Consider the following 27156-nt stretch of genomic DNA (forward strand, 5'->3'; position numbering starts at 1 on the left):
TCTAACTCACACCGATACCGCTATAAAAATACGTGTATATTTTAGCATAAAGTTATTGTGTATAAATAGAGTTTTATTAATAAATATTATTATCAATATAAACTCGACATAAAAATTGCAAATTTTACGCATATCATTATTTATTTAAAAAAATTAGGTTAATACAAATAAACATGTACACTGTAAACATGTTCACAATTTCAGTGCATTATTCATTTCTGATTATAGTTCAGTTTAGATTCAATAAACTTAAGAATTTGGGAATATTTGTAAATATTACTCAATGATTCACAGTTTCGTTATACGGCATTTTGCTTTAAGGAGAATTTTACCCGGTAATATTACCCGTTATTACAATAGTACTGGAATTAAATATTTTATTTAAAATTTTAATATGACAGTATAATAATAAGTTAATCAGTTAATTCTTAACGAGTTATCATAAGCTACATTTTAATAAAAAAATATTTTATTTTTATAATAATATAATTTATTAAAAATACATTATATGAATTAATTAAGAAAAGTGTACTCAAGTGCTAGATTTCCTAATACCATCGATATCGAATGCTTTAGATGTTTTTGGTCACTTGAGTTTTAAAATAAAATGTAAATAGAACGCCACTTGAATTAAAATATGCAACTATGAATAAGTATAGTTTAACTGCATTTTAATTGATTGATTTAATGTAATTCGTTCCAATTTTTCATGCACTCTAATTCGATTTATGAGATGCAGTGGCCTTCGTGTTGATTTCAGAGTGGTTAAATATACAACTTTAATTGGTCTGACTAATGAAATGTACACACTTAAAATTTATTACGTGCATACGATATATCAATGATGTAAATGTATTTGTCAAACGATATAGTGACATCTCTTGTAGATGTAATGAAGCTGAAATGGTTTAAAGCTCCGCTAACGGTTTAGTTGAAATTGGAACCAACTCCCATCTGTCGATTGTTGCTAGTTACTTATCACATTAATCTAAAAAGGTTCATTATTATTATTCTATAAACTGTGAATATTTTTCAGATTTTGAAATTAAATTTTTGTTAAACAATTTATTTTTAAAATAAATATTTTTTTAGAAATATGTTTTAAAACATTTTTGATCTCTGCTTTATCTAATAAATTTTTCTTAACGGAAGTTACGCTTTTTTTTTAAATAGCCGAAATTTTGAGACTTTACCTATTTTTTTTATGTTAATCTGATAAAAACTATGCTATTAAATGCATTAAAATGCGTCATGAAATGTGTTAATAAATTCGTTATTTTGAACTATTCGAATATTGAATAGTTAACGATATAATATTTCAATATTATAATATATTCATAACGTTATATACAATAAAAAACACAGGTTCATACATAACACATATATTATATATATATACATACATATGTATTATATATGTTAACAATTAAATAAATTTATTTTAATTAAAGAAAAAAAGAGTTTAATTTTAATTATATCTGCTGCCAAAAACACTACATCTTTGTATGTTAAAAATATGACCAAAATATTTAATACTTTAGACTTAAAATAACCATCATTTGTATTGATTTAGCGAAAAATTCGATTCAAGAAATTGTACAGCTGCACAATATTAACTCGTATATATGAGTGATTTCTCAAATTTCAGCAATTACAAAGAGTTTTTTTTTTAATTGTAATGGCTATGAGTTTTACTGAATAATAAATACATAACTTAGTTTTTAGAGTTGCTCGGTTTTTGATGTTTTTAGAATTAAAAAATCAACATATCACACCACATATATATAATCTGATATCTACGAATACTTTGGACAAAAAGACGAATAACGAATATATATATTCGGTATTTAAATACCGAAATTTTTCTACCAAAGTAGATCAAAAATATATTGTATATAAATTTCACAATTATTTTTAGTTAATAAGGAAATGTACATAATATATTCATATTTAATTTTAATTAACTTTATAAATGGTTTTATGGTAAACAGAGCTATACATATTGTTTCATTCATGAGTAAGATAAATACGAAAGTAAGGGCCGCATACAAAAGCTCTCGTTTTTTAGTCAAAACATTTATTGTAGAACTGAAATAAGATTTTTATTTTGAAAATGGTAATTTAAATAAAACTACAGACATTTTAAGGCCCTTGAGCTTGTTTTCGAGAAACTGTTTGTGTTTGTTATAAATGTTGGTACTTATTAGACTTTGTTGTTCTTACAATATGTATTAAGACCATAACAGTTGTTTTTAAGTATTTATGATGCAAAAACAATGAATAATTTTTTTCATGGACTGTTGACCGAATATATAGAACATAATCACATACATATATTACTTAACAACTCTATTATTTAAAATAATAATATATACTCCTGATAGATGTATAGTTGCATAAATGTTGATTTATTAAAATTATGTTTTAAAAATAAATGATATTCTACATGGATAATAATCATCGAAAACTTTTGGTTAATTATAAATAGTTTATGTATTCCACGGCACAAAAGTGAATAATTTGACATGCAAATAAGGGTATTGACTCTTTGTGCTAAAAATTGTTAAATCCCAGCGAAATAATGCATGTATAATATTTTATGTAGTTACATATATCAGAAAATACATATGCAATTAAAATACTAAATACACTTTTTTCTTTTGTGCTTTAAAAATTCATACGTATAGTGTAGAGTTCAATGACTTTAATTCAGTTTAAAATGTATGTAGTATATAATATGATTTTTATTATTATTGTATCAAAGCAATAGTAATAAAATCGGTTAGGTATAAAATGGTGAAAAGTAAACTGACGATACAGCTGAAATCGATTTGAACATAAAAATTCATATTTATTAAAGCTTACAGATGCATATTCACATATTTTAACTTTACACTATAAAAAACGAAGAAAAAAATTGAAAGCTAGGGTGTTTTGTAAGATCTGTGAATAACTGAGAGTTAAATACATCTCATGTCTATATTGTTGTAAAGTGTCGAAGAACTAAGAAAATAAAATGATTTTTGTTGGACATTAAAACTCTTCTTTCTAAAAAGATTAAAATGAACTACATCGAAATTGCCCAAATTTTTGAAATTTCTACGACACAGACGTCGATGAAAAGGAATTAGATACATAAAACTCGTTTGGATCATATGCAGATGATGTATTTAGAAATCTCACTGCAGATTCTTTTAACTGTTGCAGTGTCGATTGCATGTTTTAAGCGATCAATCAGCAAGTTAAAGCTTATTTTTTCCATATTTGCAAGTTTCAATGGGACAAGATCTCTTCTTAGCATTGTAAAATGATTTCGATTATGTGATCAGTATGCATAATCAAATTCAAGAAAAATTTATCTCTAATAAACTATTTCTTCATTTTTTATTTTAAAATCTGTTATTTTAAAAAATGTATTTGCTTACTAGTGTTTTACTGTTTTATTTATTTGACTGTTATATGATTTAGTGGATATTTATGAACAATATAACGCTTATGGATAATGTTCATAATTAAATTCGTTTGTAATTCAATTTTTTTCTATCTAAGATTTGCCTTAATATAGATATTGTATTTACCGCTAAAATTTTTACCCATATATTTGATTTTACTGCCATGAAAATATATGTCAATAATATTTAAGAAGTTTTCACATAATGGATGTATTGGAAAATTGTAAAAAGAATAATTTGAAATAAGAGAGGATAGGGCGCGAAATAGAATTTTCGCTCCCAGGCGCAGACGCACTACCCTGCGCATAATACTAGTGTCTTCTACCCCTTAAATAACGATCGCCGGAGTATCTATTTGAACCGTTTCTCTTTTAAAGTGTAAACACATTACGTAGGTGTGTACAAGAAACAATGCAATTGCCTCGAAAACATCCTTATTTGTTATTTACCAGAGCTGTCTAGAGCAAGCAATATCAAAAATATAGCACTTGATCACAGAGAGGCAAATGAAGAAAGACTCTAGAGAGACGCACCAGGAGAGATGCCTCGGAACACATCATGACTGACTACCGCTGATATTCAACTCGACACTCCAGCGAATATTCTTCAACTTCCAAAACCTACCATTTTAACTATGTATATAAAATAAACTGTTACCAGATTTTCTGTTGTCTATTTTGGCTGCAAAGTCACACTCACTCCTTTGGCCTCAAAACCTGAAAGAACAATAAATTTAATATCAATCTTGCCCGTTTGCTTGAATTAAAAATTGAGTGATTCAATCAATTAATGCAAGGACCACAAACGCATTCACTGATTCAAAAAGACTATAGCTATGAAAATTAACAATAAAAAAATGGTCGATATAATTCATTTTTAAAATCACTCATTTACCAGATATATTATTGAAATAAACAAAACATATATTTTTACTGTACATCTGCAAGGTTTGTTAATGCACTTTTAACATTATTTTAATAATCTTGATTGCAAAACATTGAATGGGCACAGAATCCATTTTTCGATGAAGAATGTAATGTATTTAGAATTAGAGATTATTTATAGTGCAATGAAAGCTGAATAGATGTGAAAAGTTTGATAATTGTTCTACCTTAACTGCTATGGAGTCAAAATATCGAGCCCGTTTAGTTGTGACAATTTTTTCCACCACATTCCAAAAACACAATTATGAAATAATCAATAACGATAAAATAAAAGTAAACAACGTTTCTTTTGTTTATTTATTTTGTATGAAAAACAGAAAAATATAATTAAAACAACATTAGGAAATATTTAAAACATTGTGTTTGAGACCAATAGCTTGAATATTTTTATACAGGCATTGGGAAAAATAAAAAGACAGCCCTTCTGGATTATTCCCGGAAAGGCTTCATAATTCCCTTAAAAATTTAAAATATATATTTAAGTTTTTATTTAAATTAAAGTAAATACATTATATGTTCAATTTTCTAATATAATATAGGAAATATATTTAATTATAATAAATAAAAATAAAAATAGATTTTCGTGCCTTACTAATGAGTTCTTTTGTTGTCGACCAATGAAAATTAAGCATTCAAATATAAAACATAACGGCCGACAGTAACGTAACAACGGTTTTAAATAATTATTATTTATTAGTAAAATTTTGCTACGCGACAATAATTTTCATTAATTCATCATGTGCGTTGTTTTATTTAACTGAATATAAATAATCGGATTAAATATATACATAATGTGTTGAGGATTAGAAGAATACATTGATTAAACTAAATAAACAATCCCTTCCGAGGCCAGACAGTGAGTTTTTCCTTTTTTAATACATAAACATTATCATTCTTTCAGATTTAATGCATATATACGTTAAATTTGACTGAACCAGGTTCGTTTTAAACGTGAACATGTAATATATACTTAGTACATATGAAGATTGATTCTTTTTTTATCTATTGATTATTGGGGATACTATCTTTCACGATGATCGCCTGACAAGGATTGTGATGCAGTCGGTTATTTAGCTGAATATGCTTGGTTACAGCATAATAAATTAAAACCATTATTGCAGCAAAAAAAATCACATAGATCGTCCTCACAATATACATATGTGTAGTTTCTTGGATGTTATCTAATAGACGACATTTAATAATGATTATAAATATGTGATTGCATACCTGGAATAATCCATAGCCAAAATATCTAAGAGTGGCTTATTTTTAATTCCGATGTGGCAAAATATACGTATACGTCATTTTTAATCAATTTTTGTTCTTTGTCATCATTCCTCTTTCGGAATAGCTAAATTCAGGATATTCAGTTACATCAATCATTTGTAGTATGTTCTTTATAAAAAAACGAAAAAAAAATATGAAAAAATTAATATTATATTTCTTAGTGTTTTGAAAAAATCTGTGTATTGCTTAAGGTTTGATAATCATAAGGGGTGTGGCTACTATAATGCGCGAGTATCATTATTCTCCGAGCAGTGGTAGAGAAGCTGGTGGAGCGATGATGTCCGTGGAAGATCCTCAGGGGTTTTGTATATGTGGCAGCGACAGTGTATTGGAGGTCAGTTCCTTTTGCTGCGATGATCGTGTTCGGGAGTCTCAGGCCGTTTCTTCGCGTCTGTCGGTGGGGGCGCGTCTGCCAGGCGGGCCGAATCTCCAAGTCTCCATTGAAGAACCACCTTTAGCATTAAGGGTTGCAAAACTCGTTGACGAATTACAGTCATGCAGCGATCATTCAGACAATTGTTGCACCCGTTTCTTAGAACTATGAAATATAGTGGTATTTACTTTATGGACATCCTTTGGGAATATTGTAGCCTTACGGTGCTGTATGTCTTCCGGTGATATACTGTTTCCCGTAACCGTTTAGTAACAAATAAATATTTATTCAATGCACCGGAGAATCCTTGCTTGATATTTATGTGAGACTATTTTTTCTAATCGTAACGAGGGCTTTTGTGTAGTCCCATCATTTACACTATATTATCTTGTTTCTCTCAATTGTTGATGAATGACAATTTTTGGTCACGGCAATTTACTGGATGAGTTTCAAGAATGAGAACCCCCATAATTGTTTTATTTGCTATTTGGGAGGTATATATATGGTTGTGAAAGTTATTGGCTCTATGCTGTCTTCGACATTGACACTGGTAGCTTGAAGATTGTCTTTATCGTATTTTGTTTATCGTAGTGTTTTAAAGAAGGTTTTATTATAACCGCAGTTTTTTCATGAGCAGAACCGTCCGGGTGTTCAGTATGATAATTTTTGTAATAAGGGATTTCAACATAGCTTTTTAGAGTAATATTAACATTATGTCAATGTTATGGTTTATTAAAAATATTTTTAGTTCTTGAATTCTTAGCATTCCAAATTGCGATATTTATAGTTTTGCTCATTAGTTCATTTTTGTGACGAGTGCTGTGAATATTTTGTTCATTAGGTTTTAAATTAATTTTATCAGGCTTCTTTTTTTTGTGATAAATTTTCTTTTTATTTAGTTTTGTCATTCCAGTAGTTATTTCCGTCAAGAGGAGGAAATTAAGATTTGTTTAATGATTTTTTTTTCTGAATCGATATATGTTTTAATTTGGACCCTTGAGGAACTCCCGAAAGGGAGAAATATTCTTTCGGCAATCGGTCGTCATAGGTTACAAACTGTCTACGATCGCTTAAATAACTCGAGAATAACCGAGTTAAATCATCCGAGCAACCGAGGTTTGACCTTTTTTTAAATAATAACCCATGACAAACATTGTCGAAGGCCTTCTCAAAAACTGTATATACGACGTCTATTTGAATTCCCGCACCGAGAAATTAAAAAAATATCTATAGATAATTATTTTACATAATTTAGCAGGCGCTGACAACACCGCGACTGGTCTATAGTTCTTTATACAGAATTTGTCACCCTATTTATGAATAGGGGTGACTTTTATGCATTTCAATAGATTAGGAAATTATGATGTCTTGAGAATTAAATACGTTTTAGAGGAGCAGCGAGGCTGACAAAATTAAATCTAGCAAAATTTGTATCCAGGCTCTGCTCATCAGAATGAACCTTAGAATACTCCGTTAAATTGAAAAGTTGTTCCTCGTATCGTCAGATGTCTCTACTCGCACGTTTGTTACATTCATCCCCGGCGGAACAGGTTGTTGCGGCTGGCGCAGGTGCCCGCGACCAGTTTGCCCGCGTCCGTCGCGTGGTGTCGACGCGTTTCGGCTGCGCTCCGCCGTTCTTTTCTCTCGCTCTTTCCCAGTTCGAAACTTCGATTGACACTTGTTGGACCCGAATACCCGGCCGGCGCGGGGGGCGTAGCCTCTCAGCCGGTGCCCGCTGAGGCGACTTGGAACAAAGTTTTCAGTGAAACCTACCTCGTACTTACCTTTCGTTCCCTAGACACTTACCTCGTATTGTCCAAGGGATCGAGCTGACCTCCGACTTGCATTGACCGTGCGATTAAGTTTCAATTCGAGTGCTTGGTTGTTCTTTCGAGACGCAGACAGCTCGGATCGACGACAAGGTAACGGACTTGTTGCATTGTATTGTGTTGATAAAAATGTCTTAAACCTCCGAATCGACTGCGTAAATACAAGATCTTTGAAAAATACAATAAATATATCATTCGAAAATCGATTCATTTCCTTATTTGGATCAGATCGGATTTGGTACATTTAATTATAATCACATTTGATAAGGTATTCTTATTCGTAATCTCAAGGTGATTTACTAAAATCTAGCTAGGTTATAAATGTATTGTTTACGAAAAAATAAGGTTAACGGTTATTAAGGTATCTGACATATATCAAATCATGTATTCACAATTAATTGGTATTATAATTGGACATGTTATATTAATGTCTTTGATTTATGTGTTCTTTCTAGAGCGATCTATTTAAAGTAATGGATTATCCTAGCATATAGTGTTTATATATTGATTTTATTAGTTTTAAGTATATTTTTTTAATACTACTTTTAGTCTTATATACTATGGATAACTAATTGTGGAAGTATTTCTGTTGATATTGAAGTGTTCATGAGAAGTTAATAAGTTTAAGTTTTCATCTAGTTTAAATCAAATATAAAAAAATATACCATATTAACTGAACTCTACATAAATAACTTAGATTAGGTACTTGACTTACTCAATAAGAGCAAGGATAAAAAATAGTTTAAATTTATCTCTTTTATGTTTATCAGTCTATCTATGTATAAAATGTAGAAATTACACATTTTACTCTATTGCTTTCAGTGTGTTGTAATGTTTTTTTTTTTAATTATTTGAGATTGTCATATCATTTTAATTTAAAAGTTAAACAATTTACACTTTTCTAGAATTCATTTCTGAATGATACTAATTCACTTTTTTAAACACTACTTCGATTTTAATAAATACCAAAGTCTTACCTGGTTACTAATAAATTAAATGTTTTTGCGATTAAAAAACCTACAACATTAAAATCAACTTTACAACCTACTCTAAATATTTAAGATCTTGAACTTTAACACCACTTTCGATACCACGCATTGCACAATTTTATTATTAATTAGAACGAAAAAAGCCCGAGGCTCGTTAACATTTACTCTTCCTTTCGAGCTAATCTTCGATTCGAATTACGTGATAGATGGATCAAATCGGACTCTACAAAAGAAAGCAATTCACGTGGGAATGTAAACTTTAAAATTGTCTCACAAAATTTGCGTACAAATCGGTCGATTATTCGTTAATTTATTTAGAAACCAGAATGAGTCCAAAACTGTAGATTTTATGGTTTATTTATGACTTTGACGAAATCAACTGAGAATAATTGTATCTAGTTATTGTGAAACATTAAATATTTTATTTAAATGTCATTAATCATTCTGTGTAGTGAAGCGTTTTTTTCGTGTCAACGAAAGCCCTTTCATTGCGAAAAAAGCACAGTTATGCATTAGTGACGTGTATAATACCCTATTATCGTTAATTGGACAGATCCTTCGCTTTACATATAAACCAGTTGCCATGGTTTCGCGATAACGAGCAGGATTCACGTATTACGTTTGGAATTAATTTAGACATCGACAGAAAATCTTTTGATTAATTAATTATAACATGCTTTTTATCCACACATCGGGCAAAATAACATTCAACATAATTTTGGGTAGTATCTGTAGAACGTTTGGCCCCGCCCATAAAATCTTGCGAGAGAGGGTGATGTGAGCTTTTACATCTAAAATCGTGTCGGGGGTGTGGTCCGCCATCAATCGGACCCTTATCAATTTTTGGTAATATCGGACCGAAATTGTTATTAAACGCGGTAAAAAACGCGCTCGTAAACGTGAATGGGAGTCGTGAGGTCGATCGCTATGTTCTGACCTTTGTGTGGTCGATTTGTTCGAAAAATGTTTTTTTTTTCGTTCACATTACAAAGCGGATCCGATCATAATTTTTATGTAAGTAGATTTATGTCTTAAATGCTATTTTGGATCACAATACACAGCCTTATGAAATGGGATTTTATGGAGATTTTTAGTCTTTGAATGTTTGTGTAATTAATTAATTTACAATATAAAAAAAATTAGGTATAAATTGCTAAATATGAAAATATGTGCTTAGGCATTTTATGTTAATAATTAAATATAAGTTTTTTTTTCTTCGTAATCACCGATTCTTGAGAATAGTGGTTTTTCATAGTCTCGCAGGATACTTTTATTGTATTTTTCACTTTGATAATAACAATAGGAATTAAATACCTGGTGTAGAGTTTTTTAATTTAGTATAAAACAGTGTATTATAAATTATTTTTATGGCTTTATTTCGGATAACTTAAAGTTTATTAAAATTAGCATTACTCACGTTACTCCACACTAGACAAACGTAAGTTTAAACAGGTCTGATTAATTGTGTATAGCAGCGTTTCCCAACCTTTTTTGGCTCGCATACCACTTGGTAGTACATCACGCTTAATTGTACCACTTCGTAAAAATTATTGTATTTTGAGAAATTTGTTATTCTATTTGCATTATAAATTTTATAGGGTGACTATATTTCCCTTTTTGAGTTTAAAAAAATACCAAAGGTTTTATTTTTTCTAATAACAATGAGACATTTGAACTTTACATAGCACAATGTTTTTTTTTAAATAAAAGGTGCCGAAGCTCATTTCTTGTCGAAATTCAAAACCAGGAAATTTAATGAAGTATTTTTTTTAACAACTAATTTTTATTAAAAAAATTTACATAGAATTATATTAAATTATTTGTATTAAAAAAAAGAAATGAGCCGCAGGCAATTTTTTCCAAAAATTACCGATATTAATAGAAAATATTTGTATATAAAACTAATTAAATACGGTAAGTGTAAAAAATTTTCTGATGAAAACGAGACAATTTACACTTTCATTTTTACAAATTTACAGTAGCGCCGCAGGCGAAATTTAAATTTTAAATATAATAATATTAATGAAATTGTATTTAAAAATATTTTTACTACCGAAATTTTCTATTTATTATCGGAAATAATAGTTATGAGAGTGTTGCTTAAGATTATAATACATTGTTATCAAGTTGTAAGTTTAATTTTTAAACAAACTTTACAAAAATATAAGCACAATAATACAAGCAAAATAAATTTAATTATATCCTTGTGCTTGTTTCGAAGAACATAATTTTTTGAAATTTGGTTAAAAGATGTGAGATATACCCTTAAATCTACACCTGCGTCCAATTTGTTTCGATACTTATTTTTAAAAAAAACATATAAAAAGCTTTTTCTACTAATTCCATACTAGTGAACGGTAATAAGAATTTGAGAGCTTTTTCAGAAAGTTCTTCATATTATTTATCGATGCTTAACCAATAATTAATTTTATTGTTTCGTTCAAATTTTATTTGTATAGTTTTGTCACTTGATAAATATTTTAAATTTTCTTTATCTTTTATTGATAACGATGAAGCTTTTCTAAATTTTCTGCATAGAAGGGGTTTGGAATCCAATTATTATCTTTATTTTCGGGTTTTGAAAATACTCCATGAAAGACGATTTTAATCCTATTAAATGAACTATTATATGTTTCTAGTAAATCTTGAGACAAGCTAACCTTGTTTTCAACCAAAAAAGTATGTAGAGTTTCGAATATTTCCGGTTGATTGTTTTCGACACACTGTTTCCAAAAATCTAATTTCTTAACCATACTTTCAATTTTATCATCAACATTAAAGATCGTCATCGAGCTTTTCTGAAAAATTACATTTAGGAAAAATACAATAGTTGAAATGATATTTTTATGACTGATTTTTTTTTTACTTTTTGTGTCCGCCATTACTGATTATTTTTCGCGTACCACCAACTATACCGGTGGTACGCGTATCACAGGTTGGGAACCGCTGGTCTATAGGTATTTGCTTTTTCTATTAAATATTGATTTTAAAGCCGTAATATTTTTGGAATAAACTACAGTTTTAATAAGATTAATATATTTATTTATTATTTTATTTTATTAATTTATTAAGCTTAATAGCTAATCTTTACATCTAACAAATTTAGTAAACATATATAAAAATATATGAAAAATACATAACAGAAAGAAAAAATAAAAATATACAATAATAAAGTCTTAATATTATAATTTATTTCTATATGTACAAAGGTGTTTTTTTATTCCATTTATGAAACCCGTTATATTTTTGCTGTTTCGGATTTCTCTTGGAAGACTATTATATAAATCAAAACCTCCGTACATAATTCCCCTAGCCGTACTCGCTTTCTTATACTTAATTATCTTTAAATTTTCTCTATTTCTAGTATTATATTTATGTACATCTTTATTTCTTATTAAATACTTATTAAAATATTCTGGTAACATATTATTTTCTAACTTATATATAAATACTAAAACATTCATACTCAATATTTCTTGAACATTCAACCATTCTAATCTATCAATCATACTTTTACAATTAGGTAATCTATTTTTATTTAAGATTACTCTCATTGCCCTATTTTGTAATTTTTGCAACATTTGTTTATCTAATTTATTTAACATATTTAATAGTGTTGCACAATAATTAAAATGGGGCAATATTATACTATTGTAAATTCTTTTTTTTGTATTTATACTTAATATATTTCTTAATCTAGATAATAAACCTATTTTTCTACTAATTTTTTTTAATATGTAATTACAATGTTCTTTAAAATTAAATTTTGTATCAACAATTACTCCTAAATATTTTATATTATCCACTATTTCTATACTAGAGTTATTTATTACTATTTTGGTACTATTATCTAACACATTTTTATAATTAATAAACATACATTTAGTTTTATTCTCATTTAATTTAAGTACATTATTCTTTAACCATATTTCTAATATACTTAATTCATTATTTAAATTATTTACAATTTCTTTAATGTTATCACCTATGCAATACATTAATGTGTCATCCGCAAATAGATGAATTTTACATTTTTTCACGTTATTAACTATATCATTAATATACAAAACAAATAACAATGGTCCCAATTTAGACCCTTGTGGTACTCCATAAGACACTAATTTCTCTTCAGAATATACATTATTTATTTTAACTTTTTGTTTTCTTTTATATAAGTAATTATTAAACCATCTTAAAACTATATCACTTATACCTATACTCTCCAATTACTTTAACATTATTTTTCTGTCTATTGTTTCGAAGGCTCTCTTGAAATCCAAGAAAACTGCTCCAATGATTTTGGTTGTATCCTTAGCCAACAGCTAATCATACAACATATTTGTTCTATTTAACATTTCAATCATTATTTTATTATTCTTGTCATAAATAATGTTCTTGGATTAATGTATATTATATGTAATACATTGGATCGATTTTATATAAAGTAAGTATTACGAAATTAAAGTCGTTTTTTTTAAATTTAAGTTTTAACAGTCAGTCTTGCTTTGATCATTGATACCTGAGTCCGTCTTTTGTTGTATTAATATCTGTGATTGTGCATATTTAGACTCTAAACTCATAATTTTATTAAAATTAGGCCCCAAAATTTACGATTTATGAAAAAAAGTTGGATGATTTTTAATGATTATCTGGTATTTTGGAGACGTGAAATGTTCATCGTATGCGTCAATCATAAAAGAGCAAAGTGGCTTTATTATACATATATATTTATTATAAAGTGAAGTTACAGCTCATTTAAACTAAAGGCCATCTACGCAATTCAACGATATTTTACTAAAATAGAAATCATTTTTGGTACATTTTCACTTAAAAATTATTGTTTTATAGATATTATGAAATTAAATAAAAATAATGCAATCTTTACATGCATTAACATACATGATATGAGTATATGGTCTTTGTTAGGTTTTCACATTAACTTGATAGTGTCTTTTTTTTAACGATTTATCTGGGAGAATTAAAGAGATAGTGATAAATAGTAGACATGCATATATACTATTTATATCATTATAAAATTTCCTATCTTCTTTCTGTGAATGTGTTCAATACAGAAATTTTCACATTGGATTTCAATCACACTTAATCGGTGAACACGTCAGATTTTTTCGATGCGCTTCAACGACCGACTTTCTACAATATTACTCTTTTGATCCATTATATTTTATTATGATGAGCAAAAAAAAATAACGCTCACATTCGAACAATGGACAGATTGACATATAAAAGAAAGATGAGCATACAAGAGTTTAATAATTGAGGTACACGCAAAATAAATAAAATATTGTTTTGCTTTATAATATTTTATATATTTCTACGCTGTAATTTGATCAAAGCAAATTTATATGTCACATTATATCATATAATAAAATAATTGGAGCACCGTAGGCGTTTTTAATATATAGCTGCTTTTAGTAGTACAAATTTATTTGTATATGCTAATATTCTATGAAATATTTATTAGTTAAAAACTTTGGAGCAAAGGTCAAAGTTTATAAATATAGGCTGTTCAAAGGATCGGTCATCCTTTGATATTTTTGCTCGGTTTTTAGAATTACAGTATGATAAGCGTCCTTCGTTATTGTTTTATTTGTGTGTAGGTGTACGTATAATTTTCAATGCTTGATATTTAGCAATTTCACTATTATTAGTATAATTTAAATGTAGTACATATATAATAATTTAAGAAAATATAAATAATTGTGCTATTATTAAGCACTAGGGATAAATATATATTTGGTAAATATACTAAAATCAAGGTTAATAAACCGGATATAAAAACCGTTGCTTAAAAGACATAATTTTCGTGACGATGTGTAATTTAGGTTGAATTTTAAGATGATTATATTTAATTATTTGCACTTCTACAATCATTAAATATCATTATTGTATTTATTTATGTAGAAGGAATTGTTTTATAAATATTATTTATTTTCCTCTTTTAAATTTGAGATAAATGGATAAATTATACTTATTTGATATATCTATACAACTTCAATTAAATTTACTTTAAAATCAGGTATAAAATAATATTTTTCCATTCCCATTATTATATTCTTTAATTTTAGAAGATACTATTATAAATTATATTTTAGTGCTTCCTATTATTTTAGACAAATATAATAACACTTTGAAGAATATTTTTGTCATTAATTATCAGTTGCAAGAAAAAAGAAAAATTTTTGTCAATTCATAAAATTATGAAGCCATATTACACCATTTACCAATCTTACAATAAATAAAAGATACAAAAGTGTCAGCGTGTTTTTTATATGAGGCGAAGTTATTTAGTTATAAATTATTGTTATTGTGCAAAAAATATAAATACGTAATATTCTCGTAGCATTGTCTGCGTTTGTAAAATTCAGTCGTCTTCGAAGATCAGGCGAACGCTGGATTTCGGACGTCGTAGCTAGATCAGAGTTGACGTGAAGAGGGAAGCGGCTGCTTTCGCGGTCTTTTGCGGAAGTTTTGGCTGATGCTTGCCATAGCTCCTCTTGGTGCGAGTTCAGATTAACTTTTGTGTATCCCAAGTCGGGAGAATCTGATGGAAGTTGTTGATCAAAGTTCTTATCGAAAGTGAATTTCAAATAAAAGTTAATAAATTGCACATACACACGCTTGGTTAATATAGAATAGGTTTTTTCGCGCTGGATTCTCTTGACATGCGCATCATTAGCGACGATTTAAGGGTGAAATTCTATTTTTTATTACCGTTTAAATTTTACCATGTAAAAATTTGGCAGTACTCTATGCTCACTTCACGATTATTTCTCGACACCTATCAAAGACATAAATTATTTTGTGTTTGGTTGTTATTAATGCATTTGAGAATGCTAATACTTTAGAATATCCGATCGTCGTACAAAAACGCTGGTCGACATATCAATTGCACATGTCGGTGAGTTATAAAGACTGAAAGGATTTTTGTTTATTGCGCTTTTAACGCGTTTATACCAAATATTTTTTTTTGTATATTATTATTGATTATTAAATATAAGTACATAAACACCTATTATGTTTGATTGAATAGTATACTAAACATAATTGATACATATTCCATATCCTATTCAAACATATTTCAGATTCAATATATTTTTTTTAATATACAAATTCAAATTCAAAAATACTGAAAACTTTTTAAAAGCTAAATAGCATATCTTGTCCTAAATAAATTACCAAAATAAATATATTTTCGATTCAAGAAGCCTCAAAAAAATCTGAGATAAATCTTGTTTAATATACAATACTTATACATTAAATATAAAGAAGCAAACTTATACTTTTTATAGCAATAATAATACAATAATACTTTTTTTTTACTTTTTCAAGTTGCAGTTATTATATTTTTATAGCATTTTAAATCTCATGATTTAAGCGGTTAAAAAAAACTTTTATAAAATACACCAAATCAAACATTTCGTTTCACACGTGTAGCGCAGCGATGTGCTTACTCCTACTTCTTGTACTTGACCTACGTCTGGAACCTCTCACACTGCCCATGAAGTGTATAATGAGTTGCTTTTTACAGTGCATGCGTATCGCTACTTTCAAATTTAAATGAACTTTTAATACTAAACGTGATTACTTTACTATTAAAAGTTCTAAATTTCGTTTTATTTATTATTTCTTGGAATGTATCTACTTCGTAGATTGAAAGACGAGTGTATACAATATTTGTCGTATTTTTTTAAAATTATATACAGTTTATAACTGTGTTTTTATTTATTTTATATTTTCAGTTTTTTATTGACAGATTTATTTAGATCGTAGAATTTATTTTTGGCACATTATTCCACATAATACATTTATGTGGTACAAACGCCCTCATTCTTCGTATGACTATTTAAGGTATATTTATAAGTTATTCTAGCATTCAGGTAGCAAGAAAATATTTATTTTTATTATGCCTTATACAATTGTTATTAGAAGAAAACATAACAAACAATGTTTTCTCATTTTGAGACAGATCGTTTAAACTCAAATAAAATATTAAATTTGCTGTACAGTTTTTATACATAATAAAAAGGATTTTCATCTCTAGATGCGAAAGCTCTTTTTCTTTGATATGTGTATCATATCTTTCATGAAGATGAATCTTTTTATTCGAACTAGCATTTACAAACGCAAGACAAGCATTGATCTTTTTTTAGGCTATAAAATATAATACATTATATGCACAACTAACGAATGACGATTATACATACATAGCGATTTTTATACGAGCTATAATTTGCATCAATTAAAGCTATTGATTATTATTTAATATTTTATTGACTAGTTGGGAAATACATATATATTTTATTCGATTCTCATTCGATTTTTCCTCTTAATGACCTAAACATTAAATTCGTATAAAAAAGCTGTTGGTCGTTAGTTTATTTTTTTAATAAATCATCCTTATCCTATACTAAAAAGGGTATGATATAAAACGCTAATTACCTTCGAGGGTCGTATGTGAATTCTAACCACTCGTTTTATGTCTTCAGTCATACCATATCACGGTACGTTGGATACCATTGAGTATACTCCTCCTATAGCACGTTCTTCGGTCACGGCCGATGATTCTGCTATTTTCACACAATGTAGTATTATTATACACATTTTTTTATTATGTACTGAGGATATCGTACGCACCGCAAAAGAGTACGTGTGCGGCATCCATTGTAAAAGTTGATGGTCCGAATGGTTTGATGTTTATATTTATTGCAGTAGGTACATAAAATAAAAACACATGCGATAATAATTCAATAATTGGTTGCCTCTCAGTATTATGGTGCTTTGGTTTTATTTCATGGTCATCTTTATGATTACTATATTATAGTTTAACACCCAGTTGCACATACGCATGTGTGTATTTTTATTTATTATAAACATATTTCTGCTTTATCATCTTCATATTGCTAAAAATATCATATCTGAACCTTGAATATTCTATTTTATCTTACAATCAAATTATAACAGCTATCTTAAATATTTTTTTTAAATAAGATATTTTCTAATTTTAAATATATTGTATCTGGTGTGACACTGCATATATTTATTGCTAGTTCTATACAACAAATAATACAGTATACTCTCGATTATCCTGGCGAAAGCTGAGGAGGAAATGCTTGTATAATTAAAAAATAGGAATAATCTTTAATTGGTTTTAAAATATATTTATATAAAATTTAGATAATAGATTATTTTATATTCGAATCACCTTTGGTCGATGTAGTCTAATAAATATTTTTGGCAGACGGATGTTGACTGGCGGCAATTAGACGCAGATGCAGTATTATTTTTGTTGTTAGTTTACAATTTAGTTACATGTTATATTGATGTGAATGATATGTGAGATCGGCGGATGAGGCGCCACCGGTCGTCGTCATTCAACGTGTTGCCCTCTGCCGCCGTCACGTCATTGTTGCCGAGTTTTAACCATAATGAATAAATAGGCCGAAGTTAGTACCGTTTTGTCATCTTCTTTACTTGAATTCTCACTATCACTCACTTCCTCTTATGTTTGAGTGACAATAGAAATGATATCCACATCATCTAAGAATTTTAATCACAATCAAACTACTCCTCGATGTGTTTCCGATCGACATTTACAAAGCATTTTTAATTTTTGATTAATCAGTTTAATTCAGATATATTACTTACCTTAGTATTTATAGAATCCAATATATTATTTTTACATTAGGAAGAATCTTTTTTTACGATATGTATAGCATGCAATGTCGTCATTTTTGCGCAGTAATTGATCAAGGCAGATTTTACTCAGAAAGAGTTTTGAGAAGACCAGCACAGCAGAGGCGTTTCCTTGATGATATTTTTTTTCTCCACTTTCTCCATTAATCCGTAACATGTTGGTTTTCATATACTACTCTCTGTGAGGCAGAAAGTAATTTCTTTCTCTAATTATTGCACCAATGATACATTTTCATTTCATCAATGAATTCTAATGATTTAATGGAGTCGCGAGGGTCCTTAGAATTCTAAGTGCCGTGAAATAATCTGCGAAATTTTTCTTTCCACATTTTACATATTTCTGCTTTTGACGAATAACTAAAGAAGTCAAAAGATAGATTCTGGATCTTGCAAATATTTAATTAACGACATAAATGTCTAATTTCTTCAATTATATAATTTATTTTTAATTACGAATTAATTTTGAGCTTAGCTCAGAATTGATATTTTCTTATTGTTTTAACAAATAATTAAGGCCCCTTCGGCTGATAATTGTCTGTTGTTACTTTATAAAAACAATATAAAAAAAATCTTTTTTGGATTATCAAAAAAGAAAAATAGCCTTAAATCGTTTTGCATTCTGCCGATTCTAATGCGTAAATTATTATTATCGGAACGGATTCTTACATCACTAAAACAAAGATAAATCCGTCGGCCGGTTAGAGCAATAGAAAATCGCAAAAAAATGTTGGTCATTTAAATACTTTTGATCTTCCGATATTGTATGCAATTTTCAAACATCTGGCGCGAACGTCTTTAGAAAGGTGTTTTTATCTGAGTGTCTTATTGTATTACTTGAGCTAAATACGGCAATTCATTTTTTTAAACAATTTTTTTGTCATTCCTTCCAAGAAGTATGCATATTAGGCATGAACCAGCCCTTACTTATGCAGCTTCATAAAAAGAGCAGTGGTTGTAAACCTATTTAATTTTGTGTAATAAAAAATGCTTTATTTTACATTTTTCTCGAGAAGAATTATCTATTAACAATACTGCTATACGTGTCTTTACTTTGTATAAAATCGTTTACTTCAGGAACCCATTATGTTTTGAACCAATCTCTCTATTCATCGATGCTTCTTTTTAATCAAAATGATCAAGAGAAAAAAAAATTCATTGAAGTGCCATTTTCATTTAGATTTTATGAGTTTACGCGCATTGTTATTTAAAAATAATTTAAGAAATGATTTCAATCACGGATAATCCGCACATGGATAATCAGGAGTACACTATACTAATATTGAAAATCAGGGAAAATATATATAAATTTATTTCTATTCTGTACAAGTGTTTGTTTATAGTTAAGCACAATAATAAGTACTCATAGAAATAAAATTAACGATGTGTGCTGAAAATGAGATTGCACTTTTAACAATGCATCGTTTCGAGTAATAGTTTACTTAGTCGTTTTTAGGCTGTTAGATTTCTCTATTAGATACTTATGAAACACTAAATAATATTTACAGTTGAGTAAAATAAAATATTTACTGTGCGAAATTCGCTATAGGATTTTTCTTAACAAAAATATTAGGTTTGTTATCAGTGATTTTTTATAGCATGTAAGGATTATTTTAAATATTATGTTAATACTTTAATCATATCAACCTCTTAACAGTTTAATAGCACCAGCATATCAATAAAAAATGGATGTATCGAACTGTATGTCACCATAATTGAATATAGTACATTTAATATTGAACACATTATAGTGGCTTGATGAGTATATTCTTGCGCAAGACGATCGCCAATCATCAAGTATAAGTTCTAAGACCACACACACCCGTTCATATTACCCATAAGTCCTCAGCTTCTCGTAAAGATGATCGCATGCCAACAAGTGTAATCTCTTCAGACAGAACTCGATCAAATTCGATCTGCAGGTTTGGCGTTTTGTCTCGAGTCGGTCAGAGCGGCCGAGGAGACAAGAGCCGAGCATCAGCCATTGCCGTTATAAAGCCAGGCCGTTCAACTCGGGCCACCGAGCTTAGTTGCGTCCTCGGGTTACCTCGCAATATCGTCTGCTGAGCTGGCCACCGCTACCAATAAAAGACCATTGTCTTTCTGCGCTCTTTGATGTCACCGATTGTTCGACTGACCATTATTATATTCTTACAGTCGTGAAAAGGCGAACTCTGCCGAAAGGAACAAGTTTACAGCTGAAGATGCCCCATCAACGATGGGCACTTGATGGAATAACACTTACTGATTCTGAAAAATATAAACTCAGATTTTTGCTTTATTTATTTCATTGCCGCTTCCTTTGGTATTCGATCTGAATTTCCAGATCGAATACCTAAATATACTGCTACTAATTTACATACGTTAAATATTTTTTAAACGTTCAAAAACCAAGTTGGCGCACATCTGTATATTTTCTGGATCTTGAAGCTGATCGTCTTTTCTCTATCATTTGATAACTAAAGATGAGAAATGGGTGTTGTCATAAAATACAGTGGTTATCGAAAGAAAACCTACATCGAAATCCGGGCTCACTGTAATATTTTGTATGTATGGTGGAGTTGCAAAGGGATTGTGTATTTTGAAACTCTTAAACCTGGCGAAACAATAACAGTAAGCTGTTATTGTGACCAGCTGGATCGCTTAATTTATTTTAAATATTGTAGTATTTTGTCATAAGATGTGACTAACCTGAGCCAATTAATCAAACTCAGCTTAACCTAATGAAATGTTAATTAGGTAAGGTTTAGGTTTGAACAGCAAATGAATATTGAGAATACCAGACATTTTAGAGCAAATAATATCATAATTTTAATTATATTTTTGCTTTAGAAATATATATATATCTACCGGTGAATATGTATTAGAATAGGATTTCACTGAAACAGTTAGTGAAATTATTTTATACTGATGAAAACAAAATTTCACTGAAAAATACATAAATTTTCTAAAAAAAATATTGATTATTATTATATTTTTTAAGAATTTTATGGTGAAAACTGACAATATTTACAAAAAATCGATAATAATATAAAACGTGCTTTATTTAGGGAAAACTTAATTTTACATTCATATTGAATTATGATTTTAGTTTAATTGATTCTGATATTGGCCAAAAAATACAAGCAATTTAAAAATATTTGTATACTTGCAGACTATTTGTTAGTGGTTGAATTTTTTTTATTTAACTCGACATCCGTTATGCGCTCTTTTATGCCATCGACTAACATTATTATATTATTAAATTAACCGAAAGAACCAAGTTTCTAGATGTTGGCTATCGTATCTACCGAAACGTGATCTGATGTCAGCTTGGGATTGAGATGGGATAATTTACCGGTGTTGACAGATTATGTGGAATTATTTTGTGGATTAAATGAGAGAAAATCGTGAAAATGAAAATACATGATTGAGAGATTACAATATGTACAAGCTTGCTAGAAAAAATAATCTTAAAAAACAACAACGATTACAAAATAATATATTTCTTAATATGTTTTTTTTACTCACTTACTTGCAATCGAACTGTTTATATTAAATAAAATTAAAACAATAACGATTAGTAGTATTAATACTTTTATATTTTTTTTTACTATTCTATCACGTTGTTTATTAAAAATATTTTCTAAAAATCATAAAATCTTTTTAAATTAATCCATAAAAGTAGTGTTACCTATGGATCAATTTAACTTTCGTTGTTTCTTAGTACATATTGTTGCTCATTTAAACCTGTATTTGTATATTTCCGCTGATCCTTTAAATTTAACATACTATAGTATATGTATGATTTTAATCGGTAAGCATGTTTTTATAGTACTATTTATTCAAAATATTACACGATATAAAACTCTGCCCTTGCCAGAACAGCCAATATAAGGAAAGTGTTGGTTAATAGCGTCTGCTTTCATTACCTAACCGCTTTTGCCCTAAAAATAAATGTTTTAGTGGACATTGAACTTTTTATATCGTTCATTGAAATTTCACGATCTCAACATTTTCTTACATTTATTTCTTTTGCAACTTTTATATATCCAAAGTGAGATTCTAGCTTACGCAAAAGTATTGTTTCTTGCAATAGTGATATTATTACGCATAAAAATGTAAGATAGATATTTTTTTGAAGAAAACCTAAATTGAATTCTTAAAAGATGCAGTAGAAAAATGTGCGACATTATCCTGCAGGGTGGTAAGATGAAATACATACACATATAAAATAATCTGTTTCAGCAACGTTCACAACATTTGTGCTTCTCATCGTCGAGTTTTATTTCTCGCCGATGCAAGCAACTGAAAATTGCTATATTCGCAATATATTTTCTCTAAGCTCAGAAATGACTACCATGTAAAAAGCAAAAGTCGCCCCTATGAACTTCAAAGAGAAACTGAACTCTTCAAGCATATACAAACATATGTATAATACATACAGTCATACACATATACTAGATACAAAATATTAATTTCCACAGAAAGTCATGCAGGAGGGAAATTTCAAAGTAAATAAATTAATTTGACTCGTAAATAACTTTCAGATATTTACGGTAATGTTTCAGTGTTTGAATCACGTCATACAAACATATGTGTATTTACATAAGGCACGCTAGCTTTTACACTCTCGTGGTACATTGAAGCATAGCTATATCTAATTTCACAGTATGTCGGACTAAATGGAACGCCTTTTCTCTGAATCTAAAGATTTATGAACACTTTCAAGGGCAAATTTAGAAACTTTCAATTAGCACATGTCAAAATTTAAGACATTGTAATTTATAAGTAATCACTTATCACCTCCAAGTATGGCAATGGCGTCATTAAGTACGCGTGGGTAATACTAGCCATTGAAACGTATATTGACATTGCATCTTAAACGCTTTCGAAGCAATAAATCGATCGTTGTAAATTTCAACGTCAAGGTTAATAAACTATCGGTTAAATTTGTGTGTATTAAATTTAGTCAGCTATTTTATTTATATTTATGATTAAATAAAGCATTGACTACTGATTCATTAAACCGTTGTTTTGGATATGTATTGATTTTTTGATCATATATGAAATTTCGATTACACAAAAACAGAAAAAATCTTAATATAATACGGATACTCACAGCTATTTATTTTTTATTATTCATAAAAAAATATATAAAATAATATAGGTGATAATTTAATTATGTTTTTAATGTTTTATTGGATTTGACGAAAGATCCGTTAAAGCTGTCAGTCGCCGTTTAACGGAAACCGTTCGTTTCACTTTTATCTCAAACGGCGCTTATTTAATATGTGTAATATTTAATTTTTGACGTGAAAGTAAAATACTTACATATATACAATATATTAAAATAATACGCACAGTGTTTCAAAGAAATTTAATACGTGTGGATATATTTATTTATTTTAACACACATTTTATTATTTCCAAATATATCGCTTATAAGCTATTCCATTATGGAAATGCATACCAATTGGTTAGATAAACTGCATTTTAATTAGTGAATTAGATGCGTTTATTGTATAATTATGCATTTACTGACTTATTAAATTTAATTGAATGGATTTTTTCACCGAGCACGAAAGATAATGATCGTGTGAACGAATAAATGTCAAACGTCAATTGGACAAATTAGCTAAAACATGTTTTTTGTGGTTAATGAACTACTGGCGTGATCGTTTGTTTAATTTGCTGTTTGGCAACGGTTGTAAATTAAAAAGAGATGTATATTATGGCAAAAAATAACCTTCTTAATGAGGCGTGTATAATTTGATTTCGCACGGATTCTCAATCTCTTCCTCGTTCTAAAACTGTCGGCGAATTCTATTTCAATTTAATATTATTATATCGCGTGATTTTTAAATATTATAACAGACGTAAGCCTAATGCGTGACAACGTTGTAAATCTGTCAATCAGACACAATAAATACATAAAAGTAAGTAGATATTAAAACCATAAGCGAATTATTTAGCATAATTAGGAACTGACGTATTTTAAATACATTCTGCAAGCACACCATTGCTGCAATTACTATCTATATATCTAGTTTTTCTAAGGATTCCCGAACTTTTCGCTCTATTTTTGTCTTTAAAAGCAACCTGATGCTGTCGCTACTTTACGTTTTTTTTCTTCTCTCTTTCTCTCTCTCGACTTTTGAGCATTAGGACGTGTCACCAGATGATGTTAGTTCCTCATTTCCAGCATGTCGCCTTTTTATTACATCCTGTCACGGCGTGCCATTGACATGTGTTTTTTATCATGACATTTACGAAAAATACGTGTCGCCTTTACCTAAAACGTCGCGTAACTAGGCGTAAAACGCACGACTTTAGAATTGGCTCGTGCTAACCATAAATAGTTCTATAAAAACGACTGTGTATAGTAATGCTGTTTGTCAAGTAACGTCTTAATTTCTTAATTAAACAACAGTATTTTTCATACACTCATATCTTTTTATTATGAATTTTACTAAAAAACCGGTTAAATCCATTAATGCATTAGCTTTTTTTAATATGCCAGTTACATTTTTAAAACCTTCAATACACATATTTGTAGCAAACGTTAGTTATAGTGTATCTGTAAGTAAAGTTAAATATTAAATTTATGCAGGTTGCTTTTTAAAATACATATTTACTGTATCTCAACATTAAGTTATTTAATCTGTGTTTATACTATACGACAATCGCTGGTCTTATAAATGTAACTTTTGATTGTAATATATTTTTTTAGAAAAGCCTTATTATAGATATTTAAGATTTTTTTGAGAGTAATTATCACTTAAAAAAACACTCATTGCATTTTTTTATATACTATGTTGGATGATGATCAAGTAGTATATATTTAAATAATTAAATATACTGCCTGAACTGCACTCTCTGGAAGTTGGCCATGGTGGCCAAGGACGGAGAATATAATGGGTTACTTCGGTCGAGTTCGGTTCTGCCCGCTCTAAAATCTCTCGGAAGTTGTCCGAGGTTACCGAGAACGAAAGGTAAAGTGGGGGTAATTCAGTCAACTTGGCCGGCTTCGAGCGCTTCCGAACGTTGTCGACAAACGGACCGAAGTCAAAAGAACCGAAGTCGGAGCTGCTCTTTCGAACGCGATCAGTGAGATACTTCCCCTTTCGCTCTCTCGCGTATTACGTGACGACAGTGAAAGAGATAATGATATATTTTTTCGCAAACTGAGACAGAACGAGTAAATCGGTTCAATTTCAGTATGCGCGTAGGCGTCCTATGGTCAACACGCATGTCGAGCGCTGCATCGTAGTCACGTAGTCAAGTTATAATACCACATGCTTATCGGGGACTTCAACAGACTCTTACTGACATCTTTCAATATTTTAGGGCACCAAAAGAGATTAATTATATTTTTGATAGTATATTCTTCTAACAGATATCGTTATTATATTTTTTTTCATATAAAATTAAATAATTATTGGTACTTGATTTTGTTAAAAAAAATCGTTTCACATATACTTATATATTTTCCTAGATCAGTTTATATAAATGTCACACCATAACGAATTCTTATTTAGAATCGATGGCGACAAATTCTAGGATAGTCACAGATGTGGTGTTCGTATTCTGAAGTATTATTTTTATGCCTTATGGCATTTTGCAAAAGCCGACAAAGATTTTGCGTAAATTGAATATTTACGACCGAAAAGTTTTCACTGATATTGTATTAGCGAGTGCCCACACAAACTTAATAATATGACAATTTAAAAATTGCGATTATTTGGTACATTTTTTGATCGCGCGCAAATATGCCAGCTGTACTTGACAGAAGCCGCCGTCCGGACGGCATATGAAATTTGTGGCAGTGTGGTCGCTTTTACTCGAAGTCGTAGGTATCGGCCGACTTCAGTTGTAACTTCGGTTCGGACAACTTCCAGAGAGTGTAGTGAAGGCATAAGAGCTTTAGGCATTGCCTGATATTTTATAATAAAAATTATATGGTATTTTTTTTTAGATAATGAGACGTATAATTAAAAATAAATCATAGCATTTTTATAGCAATTTTTATGCAGAAAATGTAGCTTACACATGTAGATAATTATTATGATTATTTCAAATTTCCACTCTAAATAAAAATCAGCTAGTAACGTACTTTATAAAAAATTAACGAAGGATATATAAAAACACTTTTATTTAATGATTTTTTTGATACGTATGAACCACCCCCAATTGATTATAGAACGTAGGAATATTATTGTTGTGTTTTATAAATTAAAGACACACAAAAAATCTGCTTATTTAATTAAAATGCATAAGAATAGACTTTATATTTTCTAAATTATATATTTTTTGCTATGTGTAAAATTATCTTTACATACATACATACATGTGTATATATAAAATTAATTTAATTATAAATAAATATTTTATTTTGCTTACAACATTATTGTGCATTTTATAGGAATCTGTATGTTTATCTAATTAATAATATAAATTTAGCGATATTTAAAAAAAATAATTTGCCTATTATCCTGTGGCAAGAAAAAATATTTTTAGGTAGTGATATTTAATGCATATTTAATTTTAACCGATTTATATTAATAATGACGTTTTTATCAATAAAACTTT

General features: G+C 28.9%; 1 protein-coding gene across 5 annotated transcripts in view; it reads left to right on the plus strand.

Moving 5' to 3' along the window:
- Positions 1 to 7636: 7636 nt before the first annotated feature.
- The window catches only part of LOC148237899 (band 4.1-like protein 4A), a 264159-nt gene continuing 244639 nt past the window's right edge, over positions 7637 to 27156 (plus strand). For all 5 annotated transcript variants that reach the window (XM_088181479.1, XM_088181483.1, XM_088181481.1 and 2 more), the window contains exon 1: positions 7637 to 7978. The gene's annotated coding sequence lies outside the window, so the exon portion shown is untranslated. The remainder of the gene's footprint in view (positions 7979 to 27156) is intronic.

This window comes from Plectrocnemia conspersa, unplaced genomic scaffold, assembly GCF_051122295.1.
Source record: "Plectrocnemia conspersa isolate PC_06_02 unplaced genomic scaffold, ASM5112229v1 ptg000002l, whole genome shotgun sequence".
In the NCBI taxonomy this organism is placed as follows: Eukaryota; Metazoa; Arthropoda; class Insecta; order Trichoptera; family Polycentropodidae; genus Plectrocnemia; species Plectrocnemia conspersa.